The 24,460-nt window shown below is 38.7% G+C and overlaps 1 protein-coding gene across 13 annotated transcripts in view; it reads right to left on the reverse strand.

Annotated features, from left to right (window-relative positions):
• The window catches only part of Mtus1 (microtubule associated scaffold protein 1), a 139,784-nt gene that overhangs the window by 103,486 nt on the left and 11,838 nt on the right, over nucleotides 1-24,460 (reverse strand). For 6 of the 13 annotated variants that reach the window (XM_074054748.1, XM_074054746.1, XM_074054758.1 and 3 more), the window contains exon 2: nucleotides 8,227-8,304. The exons of 2 other annotated variants lie outside the window; for them this stretch is intronic. The gene's annotated coding sequence lies outside the window, so the exon portion shown is untranslated. Of the gene's footprint in view, nucleotides 1-6,571; nucleotides 6,656-7,483; nucleotides 7,586-8,226; nucleotides 8,305-24,460 lie in introns of all 13 variants that reach the window. 5 more of the 13 variants (XM_074054754.1, XM_074054749.1, XM_074054755.1 and 2 more) reach the window with 3 other exon arrangements.

A 24,460-nucleotide genomic window follows, 5' to 3' on the forward strand; every position in this document is an offset into this window, starting at 1 on the left:
AAGCAATATCTTCAAATTTTTGAGAGAAAAATTTTTTTCAAACTAAAATCCTATACTCTGCCAAACCATGAGTCAGAAATGAGTGTGGCCAGGATTGGTGGCACATTGCCTCTAGTCCTTCCTAGCTACTGGGGAGTCTGAGGCTGGTAGATTGAGCCCAAGACAACACAGCAAGACACTGTCTTAAGAAATAGTGGAGAATGAGCTCTACCAAAATAGGGATCCAAAACACAAAGAATCCAAGAGAGGAGAAATGCTGTGTAATTGCTATGTGTTACACAAGCTCACAGGGCAACAAGAAATCAGAGGTCCAACAAGGATGTCTCCAGAAAAAAAATATAGAATATAGGAAAGTCTTAATAAATAGAAAAGGTGAACAGAGAAATCCTAGAAAGCTTTTGGAGAATGTGAAATTGTTTTTTACAGGATATTCAAACAAAACAAAGTACATAGAAGGATAAAGGGGAATGATACAAATCTTAAAAAAAAAATAGTTGTACAAGAAAGGAAACAATCATTACACCACTTGGCTCGTGACATTAACTAAAGCAATATAATCTCACCAAAAGTTGTCTACGGCTATAACAGAAAAATTTGGTAAACTAAATGGTGTCAAAAATTTTCATTTAGGAACTGGAGAATATCATTCTGAGTGAGGTTAGCCAGGCTCAGAAGATCAAAAATCATATGTTCTCCCGCATATGTGGACTTTAGATCTAGGGCAAATGCAGCAGTGTTGTTGGACTTGGGTCACATGACAAGGGGAGAGCACATACGGGAGTATAGGAATAGGTAGGAAACCCAAAACATGAAAAGTGTCCGATGTCCCCACTGCAGAGGAGCTAATACATAACCCTTAAAGTGACAGAGGTCAATATGGGAAGGGGATCAGGAACTAGTGAAAAGGTCAGTAAGAGATGAATTAACTTGGGATGTAACACATTGGTACATGGACACAATGCTAGGAATCTCTCTGCATAGCTATCCTTACCTCAACCAGCAAAAATGCTTTCTCTCTCTTATTATTGCTTTTGTTTTCTCTCCAACAAAATTAGAGATAAGGGCAGAACAGATTCTGCCTGGAAGCAAGGGGGGTTGGGAGGGAGAGGGAGGGGGAGGGGATGGGGGGGCGCACAATGACCCAAACAATGTATGCACATGTGAATAAATGAATATAAACAACAAAAAAAGTTTTCATCTAGACAGGCACAATGGTTCACATCTATAATACCAGCACTGGGGAGACTGAGGCAGGGAGAAGGGTGAGTTTGAAGCCAGCCTAGGCTACACAGCAAGACCCTGTCTCATTAAAAAAAAAAAAAAAAAAAAAAAAACCTCATCTATGACAGTAAGTTAATACATGTTTAAAAAGTGATGTTAAGAGCTAGAAACATAAGCATATTGTTTAAATATGGGATAAACACAATAAAGAGTGAAGAGAGTAAAAAGTAACTGCCTCTGAGCACAAGAGTGGGCTGCTCTTGTGTGAATTCCCTCAGCCCTACAGCTGTCCTCCCTGACCTGTGGTTTCACTTTCCACCGTTTTAATTACCCACAGTCAACCTTAGTCCACCTCTGTCCAAAATTACTGCATGGAAAATTCCAGAAATATATAACGCGTAACTTTCATTACAACTTATTGTTATAACTATTATTATAGTTGGTTTTTATCTCTTACTGTGTCTAATTTATAAATTAAACTTTATCATAGGTGTGTATATAAAAACAACAAAAAAAACCATAGCATATATATGACTGGGTACTCTTTGCAGTTTCAAGTATCTTCTGGAGGTCTTGGAATTGATCCCTAATGTGCAAGAGGGATGCCCAAACTTGTCTTCTTAAACTGTATGCATATGATAAGCATTTTATTTAAAAAAACATGTAAAGGAATAACACTGACCCTTTATTCTCTGTACTATTTTCTCTTTGCACTTAGAAATCACCTTACCAAATGAGGCTCCTGGCTTGGATCCTTTGCATCTTATTTTATTTAAGTGCTAGAGATTGAAGCTAGGCAGGCATTCTACCTGAGCCACATTCCTAGCCCTTTAAAAACCCAAACAGGTTAGCTTTTCTAGTCTAAGCCTCAGAAAATGCTCAACGAGCCTATGGACAAGGTACCGTGAAGAAACTGGGAAACCTGGGCTACAAGTGACCTTTTCTGACCACCACCAGTGGCTCTTTCAGCTGCTGCTCTATGCTATTAATCAGAGCTAGCTACTGGAACCTGCTGATTTTAAGCAAACATTCATGCTGGAAACTTCTAATTCTAGCCCACTCTGGGCAATACACCTATAGACCATTAAGGTCAAATGTCAAATTCTGCTCTAATTATATGCCAAAGCTTAAAGACTGAATTATAAAGCATATCCTAATTTCAGAAGCATTAAAATATGAAAACATGTGCTTTAGAAATGACTTTTTTTTTGGGGGGGGGGGCAGTGCTAAGGGTTAAACCCAGGGCATCAAGTATGCTAGGCAAGCACTCTAGCACCAAGCCATACCCCAGTCCAGAAACAGATTTTTAAAAAATAGTTTATTGAAAAAAATTTACCCAAAGCCACAGACTCTCAGGATTAGAAGAGACTTAAAGAATCTACAGACTCTTAATACCAATCCAACATTTTAATGCTCTTTTAGTCTCTAATAAAAAAAAAATCGCTACTCCAGAGAATGTATGATGTACTTTTCCAGTCTAGACAGTCCCTGACCAAAGTCCTAAACCATGACTAAATTTGGAATTCAAAAGGCCACCTAGTTACAAATGAGAGAAAACTCTCAAACAAGTGGCAAAAGACAAAAGTTTTCTGTCTCATGATGAAGTTTGCATAGGTTGTTCAGGATTAACACACCCAGCTAGCTGACAGGGACCCAGGCTCTACTTTTCTCATTCCCCTATTGTGTATGACCTGGACCTGTGGGCCAAAATAGCATCACGTGCATCTCACGGGACACAGGAGGAGGTGGAGGGGCAACGAGCACAGAAACTACTACCAAGCACATTACACTTACACCAGTAGCCATAGCTCAATCACATGGCCCTACCTGCCTAGAAGATGGGCTGGGATATGCATCACAGTAATACTGGCTACCTGTACTGTAGGTACAGTACTTTTATCACCACAGGAAGGAAAACAACAGAATTTAGGGGATTAAATAGCCATCTCTGCCACACTTGGCCACAGACCCAATCAATGCTCTATTCAACTGCTCTTCTCTAGTAAGACAGTACATTTCCATTCATACCCCAATATCTATTTACACTTGGATAGAGGTTTTTCTAGAAACCAAGATGCCTTAAACACAGACCTATTCTGAAGGTACCCTGCCAGGCGCATAGGACAAGAACTTCGAAAAGGATGGTCCTTTGGCATCTAAGTTATGATAACCATAATGGCGGACTTGCAGATCTGGAGGAAAGTTCATAAATGACTTTGAACCATTTTGATGTACAGAAAAAATTGAGTTTCTTTTTATAAAAGTGACCCAGTTTTTTTTTTTTAAGTCTAGTTTTGGTTTTCAACGAATAAAGACACTTTAATGGTCCACTTAAGTGTGATTAATGGCAGGTGTGCTTTTTGGAACTTGGACTAAAATTCGAATTCAAAAATAAAGAGTGGCAATATGGGTAATATTGTATCACAGTGAGTACAATAAGGGACACTACTTAAAATGTGTATTTGACAGCTACCATGTGCTGGGATATTCTGGAGCTGCTACAGACCAGATTCGTAATAAGTGAGGCATAACAGTGAGTTAAGTGCTTTATCTAGAGACAAATTTGTTAAGTACAAATGGAGAGGCAGGCAATGCAGCCAGAAGAAATCACACAAGGTCTAATGTACAAAAGGGTCTGGAATGTCTAGAGACAAGAAGACGCAGGTGGGTGGGATAAGGTGTAGCCATGGGGTCAGCTCAAGGGTTTGTATTCTATTCTATGTGATAATGGAAGTCTGCCAGAGCTGAGAAGATGGGTACTAACACTTGGCTTGACTAATGAGGAGAGATTGTAAGCAAGAAATGGGATGGATCTGAACTAACGCATTGATGGAGAGAAAAAGTTGATGAAAAACCAGACAAGCTTAAAAGGCTTGCCTATGTGTTTTTTGCACCAAGCAGCAGAGAGCATGCCACACAGTAAGTGCCCAATAAATGTCTGTTCAATTAAACATTTTAAAGGATTACTTCACTTGTATTAATATTTAAAGAAGGAAGCCATGGCAGATAGTGTAGGAAAGTTGCATAAATAATCTATCACATATAAGGGTAGATACAAAAAGGATTTAAGCTCTTAGGATAAACTAGAAGAATTTTATGATCTCTTTTTAATAAACTAATACACAAATTTAGGATATTAATTGCACATACAAGTAGGGGATAAACAGTTATTCCAAAAAACAAATAAAAGAGAGACTCAAAGAATGAAAGAGATCTGGGTTAAAATAAGCAATATATTAAAATACAAGACAGATACTGTTGAGTTTAATTGTCCAAGGAAAAGCAATTCACTTCTTTTTAAAACACAAATTTAAGAATTTTTAGGGAAAATACTACTTAATAAAGAATGATACTACAGAAACTGTTTATGCCATGGTGTGTGTGTGTGGGGACTATCTCAACAAAAACAAAAACATACACCCCCCCCACTCCCCACCCACCCTCAAAACCATATAATGAAGTCTATATTTAAAATACCTTTAAGGACATACATTTCACTAATTAAAATATTTTATAGGAATAATAAAAAATTACCAAATGTTACCTCTGGAAAAAGACCCATTACAAGATGACCAGAGAAGAGAGACTAGTGGTGGACAGATAGCATTCCAAAGTCCTCTAAACTGGATATAAAACACACCAGAAAAATAAAAGCACCATCCAAAGGGGAATAACCATCTTTACATTAATAATCACATTCTCCTTAAGCCTCATGTGCAAAGTGACTTTTTTAACCCATTATTAGCATTTAAATGAGCACTGGTGCTGTAAAACTGACTCCTTCTGTTAGGTACAGTATAGTCAGTTTTACATAATTCACAGTAAAAAGCCTTTTTATTTCAGGAGCGGGGCAGCAGGAAAGAGGGAGGCCTTGGCTGACTTGCCAAGGACACCACCACTGGAAAAAGCTCCTCGCTAAAGTCTGCTGGAAGCATAAAAGGTCAATGCAAAGCCAACTAACTGACCTACTGAGATGCAAGAATTCTGATTCCTACAGCTTATTCCAAAAATATGCTTTTATTCCAGAAGTTTCTGGCTTGAGAACTTCCTACAACTGCCAAACCAGCATATGAAGAACCCCCCACCACACACACACTCTAACACTTTTCAAACTGCATTCCTGAGAGCTTAGCCAGTAATCTTACAAAGTAAAATGTTTTAACATTGGTCCTTTTATAAATTCTTTAGGATTTCCTACATTCTTTAAACATCATAAAATGCAGCATATATAAACTGTGTTTCCTCCAATCCTCATCTCTTGCAGCTAAAATAGTGTGAAATCCAAATTGCCAAGTAAAACACGCTCAGGATACTTTAAACCAAACACTGAAGTCATTCCAGTTTTCTTCCATTTCCCCCTCCTATTCTGCCTCATTCGTTGTGTTCATGCGCACGCGCACACACACACACACATGCACACACACACACGCAGAGAGAGAAAGTACTATAACCAGAATCAAAATGTGAAGGTGACTAAAGATTCAGATGATGTAACAATCTGAGTTTGTGTGTGTGTGTGTGTGTGTGTGTGTGTGTGTGTGTGTGTCCCCTACCACAATCCATGCTATTGTCAGTGTAATCATGGTTAGCTGTAACAATACATAAAAATCTTGATGTAGTCAGAACTTTTGTATTTAACAATTATACCCAAAGCAGAGCACCACGTATGACTACTATCCTTTCCAAAAGTAGATATTATTTGTTCATAATAAGCTTCACATTTTGACACATTCTATAATTTATCATGAAGTAATAGTAATTCAGTACATTAAATACCACAAACAAAACATAAGAGGGTAGAAAGTACATAAGATTCAAAAGAAAGTTTATTTTTTAAGTGTCGCTTAAAACTTAAACAACTCTAGCATTTTTGCTTAATTTAAATGCAAAAAGTCAACTATATCCAGTTAACTTACCAACATTCTCAGAATGTAAAAATCGGCAGCTGTGGAAGTCAGCATAAGATGTCTTATTCAAGTAACTTGACCCAAAAAAAAAAAAAAACAGACTTTTTGGCTATACCTAAAAGCATTCTTCTTTCATATAGCAGTACAGAAACTATGACCAGACCAAAAGAAATCCAAACACCAGACCATGTAATGAATCTTCTCTAGAGACCACAGTTATTTGAAGACAAGTTCAGCCTAACAGCAGTAAAAGAATAGAGGGTAATGAATTCCCCCCCCCAAACTAAAGAATTTTCCTTGGAGACTCTGCCAATAAAACATTATGACTTTTCTGAGGCTTTATAGGCTAAAAACTTGTTCCCAGATGTTTCTAGGTTATCCTGTCCATCACTTACAGTAAAACTCAAAGCAAAATGACAAGTTCCATAAAGTAAGCAACTTACTGGCCTATCCAGAGGGCCTCCGAAAACAGGAGGGACTTTTGCTTGTCAGAGTAAATCAGCATGCACTGGTGCTGTTGACTGCTTCTGGATTAAAGAAACCAGAGTATTCTAGTGACTCAGGGAATACAAAAGTTTTGAAGGAAAGGTATCAAGTATATTCCACAACTAGAACTTAGACTAAAGGTGTAATCTTTGTTAACCTGTCTATAATTTTATGTCTCAATTCCTATACTAGTGAATTTTGAAGCGTTTCATAGCCTCTAAACTTAGGAAGTTCTGAATGCTCAAATATGCTTTTTAATAAGTATAAGAAATATACAGAAAAGTTCTAGAAAATACTGTACTAATAACAATGGCTCACCACCTCAAGTAGGGGAAGGAAATAAAGGGACTTACCACATTACAAATTTGCTTTATACATTTCTATTTTCTTTGAAAATTTAAATATCAAAAAAATGTAATACATGCTCCAGTGTAGGTACCAGTGACTCATGCCTGTAATCCTAGCTACTTGGAAGTCTGAGATAGTGAGGATCATGGTTTGAGGCCAGCCCAAGTAAAGAGTTTGTGAGACCCTATCTCAACAGGAAAAAGCTGGGCATGGGGGAGCACACTGGCAAGTGTAAAATAGAGAAGGCCTGGGAAAAAAGCAAGACCTATCTCCAAAATAACCAGTGCAAAAAGGGCTGGATGTACAGCTCAAGCAGTTGAGCACCTGCCTGGGAAATGCAAAGCCTTGAGTTCAAACCCCAGTACCACCAAAACCAAGAAAAAATTATGCTCCAATGGCATAACACACATATGGATTGGAGTTTCTGATTTCATAGGAACTGAAATTAAAAGATCTGGAAAAATGTTCAGAACCGTGAGCCAGCAAATCTGTTCTCTACAACAAGTAAACAAAGCTGTTACCTTACAAAATAGTCAATGTGGTCCCTTAAACAAAAAAAGTCTGCCAAATTCCAACAGATTGTGTGATTCAGACACCAAATGCATGCCAAGAAGTCTTGCAGTCTGCACATGAAAACAAATACTTCAACAGAAGAACTTCTCTTGAAATACAGTACTCTTACCACTCAGAGATAATTTTACTACTCTCCTGTAAGCAGGGCCCACTTGTGGAAGAGATGATTAACAATGATGAATCATTTCCCAGGGTTTAGAGTATCCAAGTTCAGTTAATATAATCCACCTTTTCTACAATGAAAAATCTGAGGTCTGAGGCGAATGAGCTGGAGTTTCTATCAGTGCCTCCATTGTTTAACTCCGGTAGTCATGCCTCACACAGGGTTCCATTTGCATTAAAGATGAAGGGGATGGAGCTCTGAGAATTGTGCAATGTGACATCCATGTGACTTTCAAGTCCTCACAATTACTTAGAGACAGAATCAGAATTATCACCCACCTCCTCTTTGTTTCACCATCATCTTCCTCATAAAAGTATGAAAGAAAACAAAACGAAATGGTACATTTAAGATAAAACTAACTTTTATTCTCCTTAATGCTGTGCACTTAACTACCTTAGGTGAAATGGTATGAATTGCATAGTCAAATGCCAAATGAAGAACATCATAGATGTTAAAAGGAAAGCCAGAACTAGAGACAAGCCCGCAGAAAACAACATTTAAAAAATAGTCAGGCATGGTAGTGCATACCTGTAATCTCAGCATACAGGAGGCCGAGGCAGGAACATCCCAAATTCTAGGCCATTCTGGGCTGCTTAGTGGAACTTCCTACAAATATAAAAAAAAAATATATATATATATATATATATATATATATACACACACACACACACACATATATATTTACATATGTATGTATTAAAAGATATCCTACATCAATATATTAAATGGTCTGTGTCCCAAAGTTACAAGTAAAAAACAGGTGGGGATATTTCATTTGTATAATCCAAACTTGATATCCATACACCAATTATACCACAGAAGATTTAAATAAAGGGATTCATAATTATGACCATCATATTGTGTCTGCTAAAACAAAAGTATCTGGTCTTGCTTCCCAGCAAAAGCAGCTTCATCTGCACTGATGTCATACCAAGGAAGCACTTTCAGCTACAATCCATGATGCCAATTAAGATAAGACACCAGTACATTCAGTACTCTACTGGCTTGCTAAGTAGATTAAATTTTCCTACAAAGAGAAACCAGGCCAAAAACTAGACACAGTATATTCAACCTTTTTTTTAATAATCTACCATCACTCAATGATGAAGATGATCTGGGGATTTAAGTACAAACATTTCAGACCACTGCTTGGTAAACAGCCAGAGTAGTTCTTCCAATTCCTGAAACTGCACAACCACCTGTGAGTCATTGCAAAGGGTAAGAAGTGGAGAGAGAGAAACAAAGTGGACACAGGGTGCCCTTGAGAAAGTTCTTGCCTGGAACCGACTTGAGAATTATATAACAAGGCTGATTAATCCACATTAGAAAATCACAAGAAGATTAACCCCAAAGACAAGTTCATAAGAACAATTGCTCTGAACAAAACTATCCTTCTAGTTTCCTCAATCTGTGCAACACACACACACCAACAGAGACAAACACACACACCTAGGTGTTTCTGAAAAGTTAAATTAGGTTGAGCAACTATTATTTTAGTTTACTTTTGACATGTCAGTGAGGATCCAGGAATGTAAAGATCAAGAATCAGAACCCCCCAAAAAAGGTAATGTCTTTGAATCAGGTGGAGTTTTTCTTTTTTTGGGGGGGGGAGGGATGAGGGGTGAGCAGCTGCAGCTCAAACCCAGGGCCTTGAGTGCATGCTAGGCAAATGTAGCTACACGTCCATTCCTGAATCAAACTTTTAAGCCATTTCACAAATGTCACATATCACCAAATCCAGGTGTAGCAGTAGGGGAAGGGTTTCATGAGTCACACTGGCCACACTGTTCTTAGAGGTAGCCTGGAATGGAGATATATTAGGGTTCCCTGAAGCAAGTCTGGTAGCCCAGTGTCTACGTCAGTGGCCTTCTTACATAAGGACAAAATTAGGATGAGATCCCTCACTACCATGTAACACCAAAATCCAGCAGGGACTTTTCAGAAAGAACTCTGACATTTCTCTCAATCACTCTTGTTTTTGGCAACCAGCTCTTACACACATCTCCACACTCACGTATCAACAGTTAGCACTTCTGTGGTGGAGACTTAGCCCCAAAGCACATGATATGGAATTAAGACTGGGATGCTAACCTGCTTGTTCCAAAGCCCATGCTCTTCTCTACCCTACAGCCCTCACATATTCTCCCTACTTCAATGCTATCACCTCATTACACAACCTTCAACTGTAAAGCTAGTAAAGGGAATCCCTGACTCATAAGCATGTAATCTTGCAAAGACCATATGGAGAGTTATCTTAACTCAAAACTTATTTTCTTAGAGAAATGCTATTAACAGTGCTTAGGTTCCCAGGCTCGTCCCCAAACTGAAACCCCTTTAGTCCATAATACAGCTACTACTAGTCCAGAAAAGCCTATACAACCCTTGTAATCTCTGTAAAGACCAAGAAGCTGAGCTGTTACAGTAGAACACATTCCAAATAGGAAAAGTAAATCAAAGAAGTTACTTTTCCTACTTGATTCTGCCTGCCACCATGGTCTCAGAAATCAGAAGAAGGTAGGAAGAAGAAAAGAAAGTTTTCCTTCTTCCTCAAACTTGAAGGGAGGAAGAGGCACTGTCACTAGGCATCAGGATAAATCTCATGAAAAGACACTTAGCATTAATCTTGTAGAAAATGCAGATCAAATTCATAATGAGTACCATTTCCTACCTATTAGGATAGCTAATATTGTAATGTAGGTGAGTGTGTGAAAAATCTGGCATTCTTGTTGATGAGAATGTAAAAATGGTTAAGCAGCTGTGGAAAATAATTTATGGTTCCTCAAAAATCTAACACAGAATTACCATGTGTTCTAGCATTCTGCTTCAGTACATAAAAGAACAGGAAGCCATGATTCCAATAGACATTTGTACCCCATGTTCAAAGCAAAAGGGGTCACAATAATCAAAAAGTGGAAGCAGACAGAGTACCAATCAACAGATGAACAATAAACAAAATGTAGTATATACATACATGAAATATTTGGCCATAAAAAAACAAATTCCATTATATGCACGACATGCATAAATCTTGAAAACACTATGTTAAGTGAAATAAACTAGTCATAAAAGAACAAATATTGTCTCTGGTGCCATGTATAGACAGTTCCTAAGTCATCAATTTCATAGAGACAGATAGTAAATTAGGGGTTACCGGAGTTGGGGTGGGGGAGATAAGAAGTTACTATTTAATAGGTACAGAGTTTCTGTTTGGGATGATGAAAAAAGTTCTGGAAATAGTGGTGATGGTCACACACATTGTAAATATGCTTAATTAAATACACTGAATTGCACCCTTAAAATGGTTTAAAAGGCAAACTTTATGGTAGGTGTATGTTGCCACAATTTTTTATAAAGGCAACACCACAAACTAAAAGACCCACAGCTAACTTGGCTTGACTTTCTTCATATCTGAATTTTCCTATCCTATGGGATAGATTGAAAAATACTAAACCACCTGTCCTTGAACTTTGGGCTGCCTCATGAATATTTTAGACCTCAATGTTAAACCTACAAGTGCTATACACCACAGCACTTTGCATTGTTAGTAACTATGGTAGCACTACGACAGCACCAGCCAGAAGCTTCTCTGAGCTAGTCAGTCACATAGAATACATAGGGACATATGAACAAACTCCTTAAATTTCCAATTTCTATTCAAATCTTCCCTGAAATTGTCACTTAACCAACTTAAGAGTCATAAAAGAGAAATGATTCCAGAGAAGAGAAAAATTATCAAGGGAAAATTTGTTAACAAAGATGTTTTAGACATGGCTATTTAGAACTCAGAAGTTATTAGGACAAACACCTGGACCTATGGGGAACAGATACTGAACAAGTCCCAGGAAAACTCAGATGTAGAGTCCAGGTTAAACAGTCTGGCCACCTTCAGTTGTGGCTTAAAATCCAAACATTCCCATTCCAGGCCCATAAGGAACTCTTTATCCAAGGTTAAATAAACCTCAATAAGAATGTGTGATTCTCAGTATAAAAAGCTGTCTTACAGACTTATTTATATTTATAGATGTCTTGAATACAATGCTTACACAAAGTAAGCATTCAATAAACATGGACTGTAAATTAGATTTCCTTAGCTATTCATTAAGTATCACTTGTAGGTGATAGAGAAAAATGAAAGGAATGGCAATTATTTTTAGCATCTAAAGTATAGATATGTACAGTGCCCCCTGGCCCCTCTCTTTTAAGACATAATTGTAGCTGGGCATGGTGACATACTTGTAGTCCCAGACATGACAGGAGGAGTGCCTGAGCCTAGAATTTCAAAGCCATCCTGGGCAAACATAGCAAGATCCCCTCTCTAAATAATAAATAAATAAGTAAGCAAACAAACAGGTAAGATCTAACTGTAACCACTCTTTTGGAAAATAATCAACAACCAGAGGGAGAAAGGATTTTTATCTTATCTTACTTTACATGGAAAGTTTTGAACATGGGCTCAGTTCACCACAAGCTCCTCTTTCTGAAAACAGGCCCTCTACTCCCTGAGGTGGGCTCTACTCTATGAACTAGTAGATCAGCCCTAGTATGGACACCTACCTCAAACAGAATTCTCAGAATTGGTCAGGCAGGGCCTAGTCACAATTATAAGAAAGTTACTGTTGCCTGTGTGGTAGCTTAGATCCTTGTCATAAGATGTTATCAATCAGTCCTATCCTTTTTAGATTCCAAGGTAGCTGACCCAGAAGAGAATGACTGAGAGCAAAAACAGATTAAAAAAAAAAAAAAAAAAAAAGAACAGAAATACCAAGCTTTTTTCCTACATTTAGTTACCCATTGGACATTTGCAGGCCCAAGTAAGCAGTCAATGATTTTTAGCAAAAGCAGTTTCTAAGTACCTGTTACATCAACAGCAAGTCAACTGTTTAAATATAAGAAGCATGGTGAGAACAAACATTTTAAACCAGCACTACAGGCAGTAACCAGGAGATATAAAGAAGTGTTTGGGATTTTAGGGACCTTCAAACAATATTACTTTCACCCAAAATAAATGATTTTTGATGTTAAATCAAAAATGATTTAACAGAATGTATTTATTTCCCTAAAATGAGGAGGCCTAAAGATAACTAGATCCTATGTTCTGGTGTTTTTTAAAAAGTTTACTGTACTTATTAGTTTTTGCTGAATTTCCCACGGTTTCCTGCAGCTTATCAAAGATTCTAAATGATGGATATCTCTGCCACACAGATTCACACTAGGTATGGTCGGCAAAAGTCTTTGCACTATGGGGATCAAGCTCAAGAACACCTCCTTCTCTTGGCTTCAGATTTGCTACCCTGTTTTCCTCCAACACTCAGACATTTCTTTTCAGCAAATGCCTCTGTGAGATTCTTTTCTAACTCCCAACCTTCAAGTAAGGCATGTCTTGGCTCCTCAGCCTCTTCTCTTCCTAGTTCACATCTTGTTTTAAATACACGAGGTTTGATAAACTCCTGAAAGCATAACCTCTAGCCCTGATCCTTCCCTAGAATTCCAGATTTGAATATTCAACTGTCATTGAACATCTTCATTTACATATTTAACAAGCATCTCAAACTTCAAGTCTAAAGTGACCTCCAGGCTTCTAGATCCCCTGCCAATTTCCCTCTTTTCTCCGGGCTTACCATTTTCAATAAATGGCACCACTATGCACCCAGGTTGATCAGGCCAAAAATCAAAGGGTGAGTCTTTCACTGTTTCTTTCCCTCTCACCCCAAAAGCAATTCCAAGAGGTGCTACCTTCAAAGTACATTCCCAATTTTTTTAAAACATATATTACAAATGCAACTATTTCTCACCTTCACTATTATTCCCCTAACCCAAGTCACCATTCTCTCTCCTGGATTACTAATTGTGCAAACCATTATCCCCCTACCTCCTTAAAATATACTATTCTCCACTTTGCAACCAAAATGATCCTTCTGAATTATAACTCAGTTCATGCCTTTCTCCACTCCAAGCCTTCAAATGGCCTCTTATCACACCACAAAAAGGGACCAACTGATCTACAGCAATATTATCGTGTAACTATGTCTTCCCCAAAGTTCCTTGTGTTAAAAGCTTACTGAATTCCCAGGATCCATGACTGGGAGGTGCTGTGGACCCTTAGGAGGTGGGGCCTAATGGGAAGTTCTTAAATCATTGAGGGCATGACCCTGAAAGGGACTGTGGGACCCGGTTCCATCCTCTCTCTTTGCTTCCAGGTTTACAACATAAACTGTTTGCTCTATCGCATAATCCCACCATGATATGCCACCCTTGCCAGAGGCCCAAATGAATGGAGCCACCTGATCTTGGACTAGAACTCCAGAACCATGAGCCAAAATAAACTTTTTCTAAGTTGCCTCAGCTTGAGGCAAGCAATAGGAAAATAACCTGTCATGAGACTCCCTTCTCTTAGGCAAACAGATATCGCTATGCTAGACTTTTTTTTTTTTTTTTTACTACTCCCCTAGCACCAACCTGAGCCATCTCTAGAGCAATAAATCCCCTCTAAGTTGAAAATACCCAGGCAGTCATAAATATCTTTGCAAGATAGTGTCCAAAGGGGCACCTCTGAGCCAGGCTTGCCTGGTAAAGGGAAATCTGTTCCCAGTTTGACCTCTCAAAGTCTTCTACTTAAGACCTTATGAATATTGGCTGCATCTCATACAATTAGCATAAGCACAGGAGCAGAATACTGCATGTTATGTGATAAGGCTGTGTTAATTAAACACGCCAGCCACCCTAGCCCCTCCCTAAGGACTGACCAGATTTTTCCAGCCTTACAACTTATAAATTGATCTTTAAACAAAGGTATCAATGCTTCAGTACCACTGGTAGGAGGCCACCGCTTTTTCTCTTGCAGTGCTTCCTCTTACTATTTTTCTTTCAATAAAGTTTTGCTACTGCTTTGCAACTTGTGTCTCTGTCCAGTTCTCTGTTAAGGTGACACAAAAACTTGGTATCTTCTGGATTAGAGTCTTCTTCAATAACTCACCCCAGTAACAAGGTTTTATGTTATAGTGACGGAAAGCTGATTAACACAAACAATAACCAGCAACAGATTAACCTCTGTGATAAAGGTGACAAGAAACAACTTCAAAGGCTAGGGAATCCTGCTGCCACCCTCCCTAATAGTAAACCCTCAGATGCTATGGCAGAGTTCCCAAAAAAATCAAAGACTATCCATCCCTAAATCAATATGAGTTCAAGCAGAATATTCCCCTCCCCTTTATCTAATCAAACCTCCAGTTAGGCTGAGGCTGTGAGGGAAAAAAGTATGCTCTTAGCCTTTGACCACTGCTGAATTTTCATCATTTGATGTCCTTTAGCCTTGTGACTGACTTCAACAGAAAATTTGTACCATATTGTATCCAAAGAGTTATAAGTAAGAATGTGAAGTGATCCTCCCATAAACTTCCATTTAAAATGTATGGGTGGACCTTTGTTTAAATATCCTATTGTCTGCAAGTCTTCAAACAATGCTTCACTTTGTACTCCCAGGCAGTATAGGAAACAAGACCGGTTACTGTTTCCATTCATCAGACTTACTGGGATTAACATAAGAGTTTCTTGAAAATTACAATCATCTAGAAATATTTCCCAATGAACCCTGCATCATAAAAAGAACAGCCTTAACATTCATTACTTAAAGTTGACTACTAAAACTTTCACCTACCCCTATGTGAGCCAGGAAGAAAACATTCAGGTTCCTCTCTCCGCACACCTGTCTTTGGACAACATTCCCTCCCTACTTTCCTTTCCTCATGTGACCATCTTCTGGCAGCAGGAAGACAGTGGTGGATCAGTGCCACTTAGGCCCTCTTTGTAAGCTATGACTATTTTTAGGCCAGCGGCTCCTCTCTGATTCCTAATAGCCGTGAATAAATCATGAGCAGTCTTTAGAGAGAAACCCTTCCGAAGCCAGGCAAGTCCCAGGAGGATTAGCCACACTCCTCTGCTAACACAGCGAGAATCTCCTAAGGGTTTCACAGGAGGAGAATGACCTGCTAGGATAGCTGGGTTAGAGGACACCCTGGCCTTAGCTGGCCAGAAAAGGCATGAGCCCCACTTTGAAATGTATAATACAAAGCCTCGATGATTTCATCAAGTTAACAAATCAAAGCTAAAACAGATTTGCTATTCACTTAGGCATTTTGACCCATGTGCCAAAAAATTTAAAACAACTCATTGTTGAGATTTTTGTGTTCATATCCTTTACCAACAGAGATTTCAGATTTGTTTAACAGCCTAGCAGAGAGATATTGAAAAAATAATGTTCAAAGAAAACTTCATCACTCTTCAAAAAAAGAAGAGCATACCAAGACGATGAAGTTAAATATCCCATTAAATATCCCGTGCTATTTACAAATACAACCATATACTGCCTCACTTCTAATTAGAACAGGCCGTCTAGAAACACTAAAAACATTTGATGCTAAAACTATCCCTGATCTACTGCTGTACCTCTCTAAGAGACAAATGCATTAACATAAATTTTAATAACTACAATATGAATATTGGGTTGGCAAAGTTCCCAAAAATCAAAGACCTTCCATTCCTAAATCAATGTAAGTTCAAGCAGAATACTAGCCTCCCCTTATCTAATCAGACCTCCACAGTTACCCTGAGGTCGTAAGGAAAAGAGAGTCCTCTCTTGGCCTTTGACCACTGCTTAATTTCATGATTTGAAGTCTTCTAGCCTGTAAGATTTCAACGTCCCATTACTAAAATGAGCATAAGAACTTAAACTAAGGCTCAATTTTGGCACTTGCCTTTAATGCCAGCACTTAAGAAGCATTAGGATCAAGCGTTCAAGGCCAGCCAGGCACCAGTGGTTCGTGCCTGTAACCCTAGCTGCTCAGGAGGCAGAAATCAGGAGGATCTTGAGCAAATAGTTTGTGAAACTCTATCTTGAAAATACCCATCATAAAAATCAGGGCTGGTGGAGTAGTTCAAGTGATAAGAGCGCTTGCCTAGCAAATGTGAGGCCCTGAGTTCAAACCCCAGCACCACCAAGAGTTCAAGGCCAGCCCTGAACTCTTAAGATTTTCATGGAAGAGCACATCCCAAAAAAATGGGAAAGAAAAATTAGTTTATGGATTTCATATTGCACCTTTCCTCTAAGGACCTCTACACATATGAAAATTGATCTTTTTTTTTTATCCCTAAGCTGTATTTTAAAAAGAAATATCTTTTCTGTAACGTATCTTTTCTATGGTATCAAAAAAAATTGCTCTCTGGATTTCTGCTGGTAACATTAAATGAAGGAACAACTTATAAAAAAAATGTTGAGGGTAACACATTAGTTCTTATATTTGATTTAAAGTTACAGATCCAAAAACTAAAGATTTACTCAATGGTCCTAGCCCCAGCAATTGACATCTGCTTATGGGAGTTTCTGGCTCTGACATGAGAACACCTCTACCTGTCAGGTACCCTCTCTTCCATCTATTCTAGAGTTGGGCTTTTCCAGGGACTGTTAAGTGTAGGAGTATGCTGAGAGAACAAAGGAAAATAACATGGACCTCAGGAAGCAAGAAACCCAGCCAAATTTCCTCCCATACCCTCATAAGCAGAACAAAATCTCACCGCTCCAATACTGGCTACTTTTTACATTTCTTAGATGGGAGTGTAGGAAGAGGAAACTTCCAAATCTTAGAATCTGTCCTCAATATACATGCAGGAATAAATGGTGTCATAATGTGAAGGGAGCAAATGGCAAAAGTAAATTTGTCTTAGATGAGAGAGACAGGAGGGCATCCTTAAAAGTAACATCTAAGGAGAAGTGAGGAGCAGACCTCTCACCAATATAACAAATACAGTGGTCTTTCTACTAGATGAGAGAGACAAGGAAGCATCACTGAAAATGAACATCCAAATAGATGAGAAACAGGCTCCTCAAAGAAAGTAAAACAGCAAATGTCTCACCAAGATAGCAATAGGTAACTATAAAATATAAATGATGGCCCTCAAGGCCAGGACAAGCTGAGCAGACCCTCTTGGAATGTCCAGTTCAATAAGGATGGGGGAGAGAGGGCAGGTGGTTGTGTTTAGTGAGAAGTCAACTAAAATGACATTCAATCACAAACTAGTTTCAAAATTAGTCAGGCGGAGCCCTATATCATTCCTAGACTTCAGTCATTCCTTGGCTTAGCTCTTTTCACTAAGTCCCTCCCATGTAGGGAGCTTTGCTATCTTTTCCATAAACTTTGTTCTGGCTTTACACTTAACTCCTGGTTTGGTCTTCGATCATTGACTTTGCCAGGATATGAACTCAGGATCAATGATCCAATATCAAAATTTTATAAAAGAAAAAATTTAATATGCAATTGTGCTATGAAAGAATTTGGAAGTTGATAAATTGGGTTTTGTTTGCTTTATATTTCTAAGGACAATGTGTTTGACTCAAAGCTTTCAGCTCCATGAAAATGGCCCTAGGGTCTGGCTCCTAATTAATATGACAGCCTAAAAATGATAGTCTTTAAAAATCACTGGTAAATGAAAGTAAATCAGTAATTAACCTTGACAATATATTCTCAACAAAAACAATTCAACAATATGCTGACTCTATCCTTAAAGGCAATCTCAGTTGTGGCCAGCAAGTTCTGAACTGACCAAGCCCAGGGCTACTGCTCCCAGTCTCACAGATCAGTGGGCTCCTGACAGCATGACAAGGCAGCTCAGAGTTTAAGGAAAGAGATGAAGACAATAAGAGTAAGGGCTGGAAGTGTTGCTCAAGTGGTAGAGTGCCCGACTCTTAAGCACAAAGCTCTGAGTCCAACCCCAATATTGCCTCCTCCCCCCAAAAAAGACTAAAGGTCTTCACTTAAAGATGGGAGAGAAATGTCCTACCCATGCTTACCCCATTAAGAACTATAGAAAACTAACCCCCACCCCGAACACCCACCCCCTCAATTTTTATTGGAAGTACTGGGGTTTTAACTAAGGCCCTAATTCTTGCTAGACAAGCACTCTACTACTTGAGCCATGCCCAAGTCCTTTTGTTTTTCAAATAGGGTCTCTCACTTTTGTGTGGGCTAGCCTGGGACCACAATCCTTCAAACCCCTGCCTCCCCAGTAGTCTGGATTACATGCATCATCACACCTGACCTCTAAATCTCTAATTTTTAAATGAATAATCCACTCATGACTTTCTCTAAATGATTTCAATCCTGTGTAAATTATTTTAATCAGAAGTTAAATAAAGGGCTGGAGGTCTAGCTCAGGTGGTTAGGGTGCCTGCCTAGCAGGTAGAAGCCTTGAGTTCAAATCCCAGTACCACAAACAACAGAAGTTTTGGGGTTTTTTTTTTTTGTTTTTTTAATTTTATTCATATGTGCATACAATGTTTGGGTAATTTCCCCCCCATCCCCCTGCCCACAACAGAAGTTAAATAAAATAACATCTGTCCTTTTGAATACTCATTTCCTAGTTTAGCTGTTAGAGGCAAAATGACAGTGTATTTTACCTTATCCAGTGAGGATTAGAGTTGAGAATAACACTATTGTCTGCCACTATATAAATGTAAAGACATTTTAACTAGCAATCTAAACCTTATCAATCTCCTCAGACCTATTCTCTTAATATTAGAAACTTCCAAGAATGAAGCAATTCTTGCTGGCCCACTCCTGTAATCACCTATAATCCCAGCTACTTGGGAGGCAGAGACAGAAAGGTGGTTCAAGGATGGCTGGAGGCCAGCCCGGGGCAAAGTTAACAGGAAAGAGCCTGAGGGGGGAAAAAAGGGACTGGGAGAGTATAAATACCTGGCCATGAGTTAAATTCCCAGGACTGCAAAAAAATTTCTTATGTAATTTTAATTATATCCAGAGCCTCCAATTACTTCTGGAAGGAGATAACTATACAGTAACACTAAAAACAGTCCCAGAGAAGTTACGTGGTTATAGAATGGAGGTTGCTTTCTTCACACACCACTTCTACCAGTTTCCTGATCCCTGTTACAGAACTCTATCTACAAGAGTTTTCATTCATTCATTAACCTGCTACTACATGCCAGCTGCTTTGCCAGGTTCTGGGGACACAGTGATGAACAAGACAGTCCCTGCCTTCAAGAAGCTTTAAAGAACCTACAATTCAGCCAAGAAGACAAAGTACAAGCAAATAATTACAAAAAAAAACAGATAGGTGTGGAAAGAATGTTAAGTAGCTCCCCGAATGTGAGGAAACCTGAGCCTTGGATAAAAGGGCAGACAGGTGAGCCTTTCCAATTTTTATGGACTAGTAAAATTTTTCCTCCCAAACTGGAGAGACAACATGGGGACACCAGCTTTTAAGTTCACCATAAGTGCACAGACACAACTTTTTACTATAATTAACACATTATAAAGGACATTTTAACATAAAAACAAATGTAGAGAATTAAGGCCATTCCTTCAGTTTGGGTTATATAAGTTTTGCTTTATGAAAATCGGTACACTGTATTTTTTCTTTCCACTTCACTGCATCCTGGTAAACATTTGTCACCAAACATCCCTGATTCAATAGATCTGTGTTTGGAACCTTTGAGAAAAGGCAAAAAGGCAGCAATGGGGTATAGAGGGCAGTTTTCCACCCTTGAGGAAAATCAAAGCAGGAGCCCCAGAGAGATGTGAACAAAGAAGAGTACTGAGATTGCCAAAGAATCAGAAAGGGCCTAAGACACTCTGAGAAGGACAGTGTATGCTGACCCTGTCAGTAGAAGCCACAACAGACACATTCTCCAGCACACACGCACAGAACCCCCATGGGATGCACAAGGACAGAGGTATCCAAAAAGTGTCCATAAGCAGAGGCCTCCAGAGAGACTTGGGAAGCAGTACCAGGACAAGACAACCCTCACCACCACCATGATGTATCAGGTTCCTCCAGGACCCAGTACAACTCAAAAGGGTGTAGTGAGGAGGGGAAAACAATCCTTCACCGAGAGGACAGCCACAGATATGAAGTCTGAACTGACCAAATTTAAATATTGGAAGTGAATTTTACCTGAGAATTATTTTTAAACCAAAGAAACCAAATTATGGTGTGGTTGCTATATCATGTGTTCTCTGCAAGAGAGACGAAACAGAGACTTGTGAGTCAGCTGGGTTATAAAGAAATCAAATTCCATTTCTGAGTCATAAAGTATGTGTTAAAACTGATTCTGTAGTTGCTAGAATGACTGGGGCTGGAAGAAATAGATTCTCCCAAGCGCTGTTAAGGGGCCAGGGTTCTATGTTTAATATTAAGACTTTCGGAAGCACACTGTGGGAGAGGCTTGTCTTCAGGAATTCAAGAAAGATGCACAAGATAACTCAGTTCAGGCCCAGAACATCAGCTTTCTGAATCACTTAGGAAGTCACCTACCTCGAACCAACACATATTGTTTCTTAGCAAGGATATGACTTTTGGAGGGCTGGTGGAGTGGCTCAGGTGGTAGAACACCTGCCTAGCAAGTGTGAGGCCCTGAAAAAAAACTTGACTTAAGGATATGATTTTTGGAAAGAAAATAAAAACAGATTTTAAAAAAAACTCCTACACAATAAGTTGACAAATATTGTGCCATGAGGCTGATATAATAGCTAAACACTGATCTGAAGTTTTTGACTATCAGAAGGACTTGTGAGAGAAAGCTATATAAACACAGTGTACATGAAGCACTGACAAATGAGGACCTCTGACACATTGTCAAGTTCCACTTATCTGCCTACGGTCAGCAGTGTGTTAGGTCAGGATGGGGGAATAAGCAGCTACTCTTCCATGGACAGAGATAAGGACGTCAGTGCACAGCTCTCCAAAGACCACAAAGCATTCTCACACTGATGGTCCCTTAGATCACATGACAGTCACTGTCCCCGTCCCTCCTCCCCTTTTAGAGAAACTAAACTTGATGTTTCTAGAAGGGTAGTACCTGCCCAAGAAAAAGAGTTAATAAATTGCAGCAATGGACAGTAAACCTAGTTCAAATGTGTCAAACAAAAAAATTCTTTTTTTGGTGGTATTGGGGTTAAAACTCAGGGCCTTGTGCTTACTAGGCAGGCACACTATAATTTGAGCTACTTCACCAGCCAGTAAAACAAAACAATTTAAGATGGAGTCTCTGTTGCCCAGGCTGAATTTCTGAACTCAAGCATTCCTCTTGCCTCAGCTGCCCATGTATCTGGGATTACAGGCACATACTACATGCCTGGCTCAATCATATAACCTCTATCTCTTTCCAAAACAACAGAATCACCTAACATTTGGTAACTCCCTCTACACAGCCACAATACCCAAAGCCACCATCCCCAAAGCCACCTGCACATAGGAGTATACCTTACTCACGGAGCTCCCAAAAAGACTCAGTAACCAGGTTGCATTGGGAAGCCAAAAAATAACCTTGGCCTCATTTTCCTCATCTACAAAAATGGTTGTAACAATAACAATTCATCTGGTAGGGTTGTTTTAGAGTTAAATTAATTTTTTAGAAACTTTGTAACTCAGATACAATTATTAGTTGCTATTGTTATAATGTTAACAACCTTCTATTATTCTCACTTTACTCCTGACTTGTTCATTTGGCCAAAGGAACTTTCTGGGGTGAGGGAATGTGTTTTAAATCTTGATTGATGTGTTGGTTACACAGATGTATACTTATCAGAACTCATAATTATAAACATAAGCTGCATGCATTTCACTTCATGAAACTTGATATTTTTTTTTTTTTTTTGAGACAGCGTCTCACTATGTAGCCCAGACTGGCCTCAAATTCAGGATCCTCCTGCCTCAGCCTTCCAGGTGCTGGGAACACAGGTTTGTGCCATTACATATACTCTCATGATACCTAATTTTATCTCAGTTTTTCAAAGATCATATGGCTAGTAAACAGCAGTCTATATTTGAGAATGTAACCATTATTTCATGTTGGAACCTAAGAATTTTTTTTCCTGGCTCTTGTTCTGTAATCTGCTTTCCAACTAATCCTTTCCATCAAATTGAAACCCTTGAATATTGATTATACCTACTAACTGCAATGCTATACTGTTGCACCGGAATATTTTCACCTAGACCCTCCTACAAGTGTAGGTCTCTGGCCACAACATATGGGGCACTAGAGTCACAGACTGCCTTGAAAAGCAGGTCAGGATCATGTACCAGTTGCCTACAGTCTCAAGCCAACAGACTTCTGAGAATCTCAGTCACTGTTCTTTCAACAATTCATTGGGCAACTAAATAAATAGCATTATTCTAAATACTCTTGGTCCAGAGGTGAACAAAGTTCAATAATTAAATCAATGTTCTTTGGGCTACTACATCATATTGTAGAAAATTTTCACAATTCCATCAAAAAGTAGAAATTTTTCCATAAAAATCAATAAACACATGTGACACTCAAGACAACATGACTTCAGGTCTAAGAGAGTATTAAGCCAGTATAGAAAGGACAGTGCTTATGAGAGTAAATAACTAAAACCAAGTCATTTATACCCAGTGCCTATCAGAAGTTGTTGCAGATTGTACAAGGGCTAAGGAAATGAGCTGATATAAAGATTTTGTGTGCCTTTTGTTTGTGTACTGTATGCTGCTCATTACAGAAATTACCTAAAAGGTAGCACAGGTTGTTTGAGATAAATAGGGGTGGACCAGGTGGGCAGGGCAGAGTTTAAAGCTAAAATAAAATCTTTTCCAGAAAGTAGTAAATGACCATGAGCAGCTCCTTGTTCAGAAACTTGCAGTCACATCTCTTCAAAGTCCACTTAGCTAAAAGGAAATAATTTTCTATATGAATCATGCCAAGGCCAATTGAAAAATGTCATAATATGTGTGCAGTTACGCAAGTTGGCACTCACGTTGTACCTTGCAATCTTTTTTAAACATCAACTTCCTGTACCCTTTATTTGAAAATGATTACCTGTCAGGCTTTCCATTTGCTAATAAAAGTCCTTGAGCAGAAGGGCAACATATGTACATATCCAACTCACAGAAGCAACAAAAGGCCTACTTTTAAAGTCCTAACACCATACATTCCTTAGAACACAACTGGGTAACAGCACTGATGACTTCAGGGGCAGAAATCATGAGACTCAGGTGTAACTTCAGTTTTATGGGAATTACTTTCATTCCAGCTCCAACTGACAGCAAGCCTCATCTCCTAGTTAAATTTCCATCTGCTAGAGCACCTGCCTAGCAAGCAGGAAGCCCTCAGTTCAACTTCCCCAGTACAGTCAAAATGAATAAATTATTGCACATTCATGGTGGAAATGCTGAAAATAAAGAAAAACATTGTAAGAAAATAAAAATCACCCATAACCCACCATTAACCTGGAGATAACCACTTCTAACCTTTGAGCTGGGGGAGTGGCTTGTGGTAGAACATCTTGCCTAGGAAATGCAATCCACCCCAACCCCATTACACCAAAAAATAAAAGTAAATAAATTTCCATCTGTGATTTACCCCCATCTGCCCCACTAATTATCTTCCTCTGCATAGAATCTTATAGAAATTTATAAAAAAAAATTTCAAGAATGTTACAGAAAAAGATATTCCAGAAAAAAAGTCTTTATTCAACACTCAAGACTTCAGACTGCTAATCTGTAAAATAGGAGACAATCAAGTGATTCAAAAGATTGCTCATATGGAATTTTACTAGGTGTCTGAAAACTATAAAGTCCCACAGATGTGCAATGTCTCCGAGCACGATGCTTCACATCTGCAATCCCCGTCTCAGAAAAATAAATAAAATCAAAAAGAATATGTTGTAATAATGTACAGCCATCAATTTCCCTTTTGTGCTCCTAATTTAAATGGCTTCCAACACTTAAAACT

Source organism: Castor canadensis, chromosome 14 (genome assembly GCF_047511655.1).
Source record: "Castor canadensis chromosome 14, mCasCan1.hap1v2, whole genome shotgun sequence".
NCBI lineage: Eukaryota > Metazoa > Chordata > Mammalia > Rodentia > Castoridae > Castor > Castor canadensis.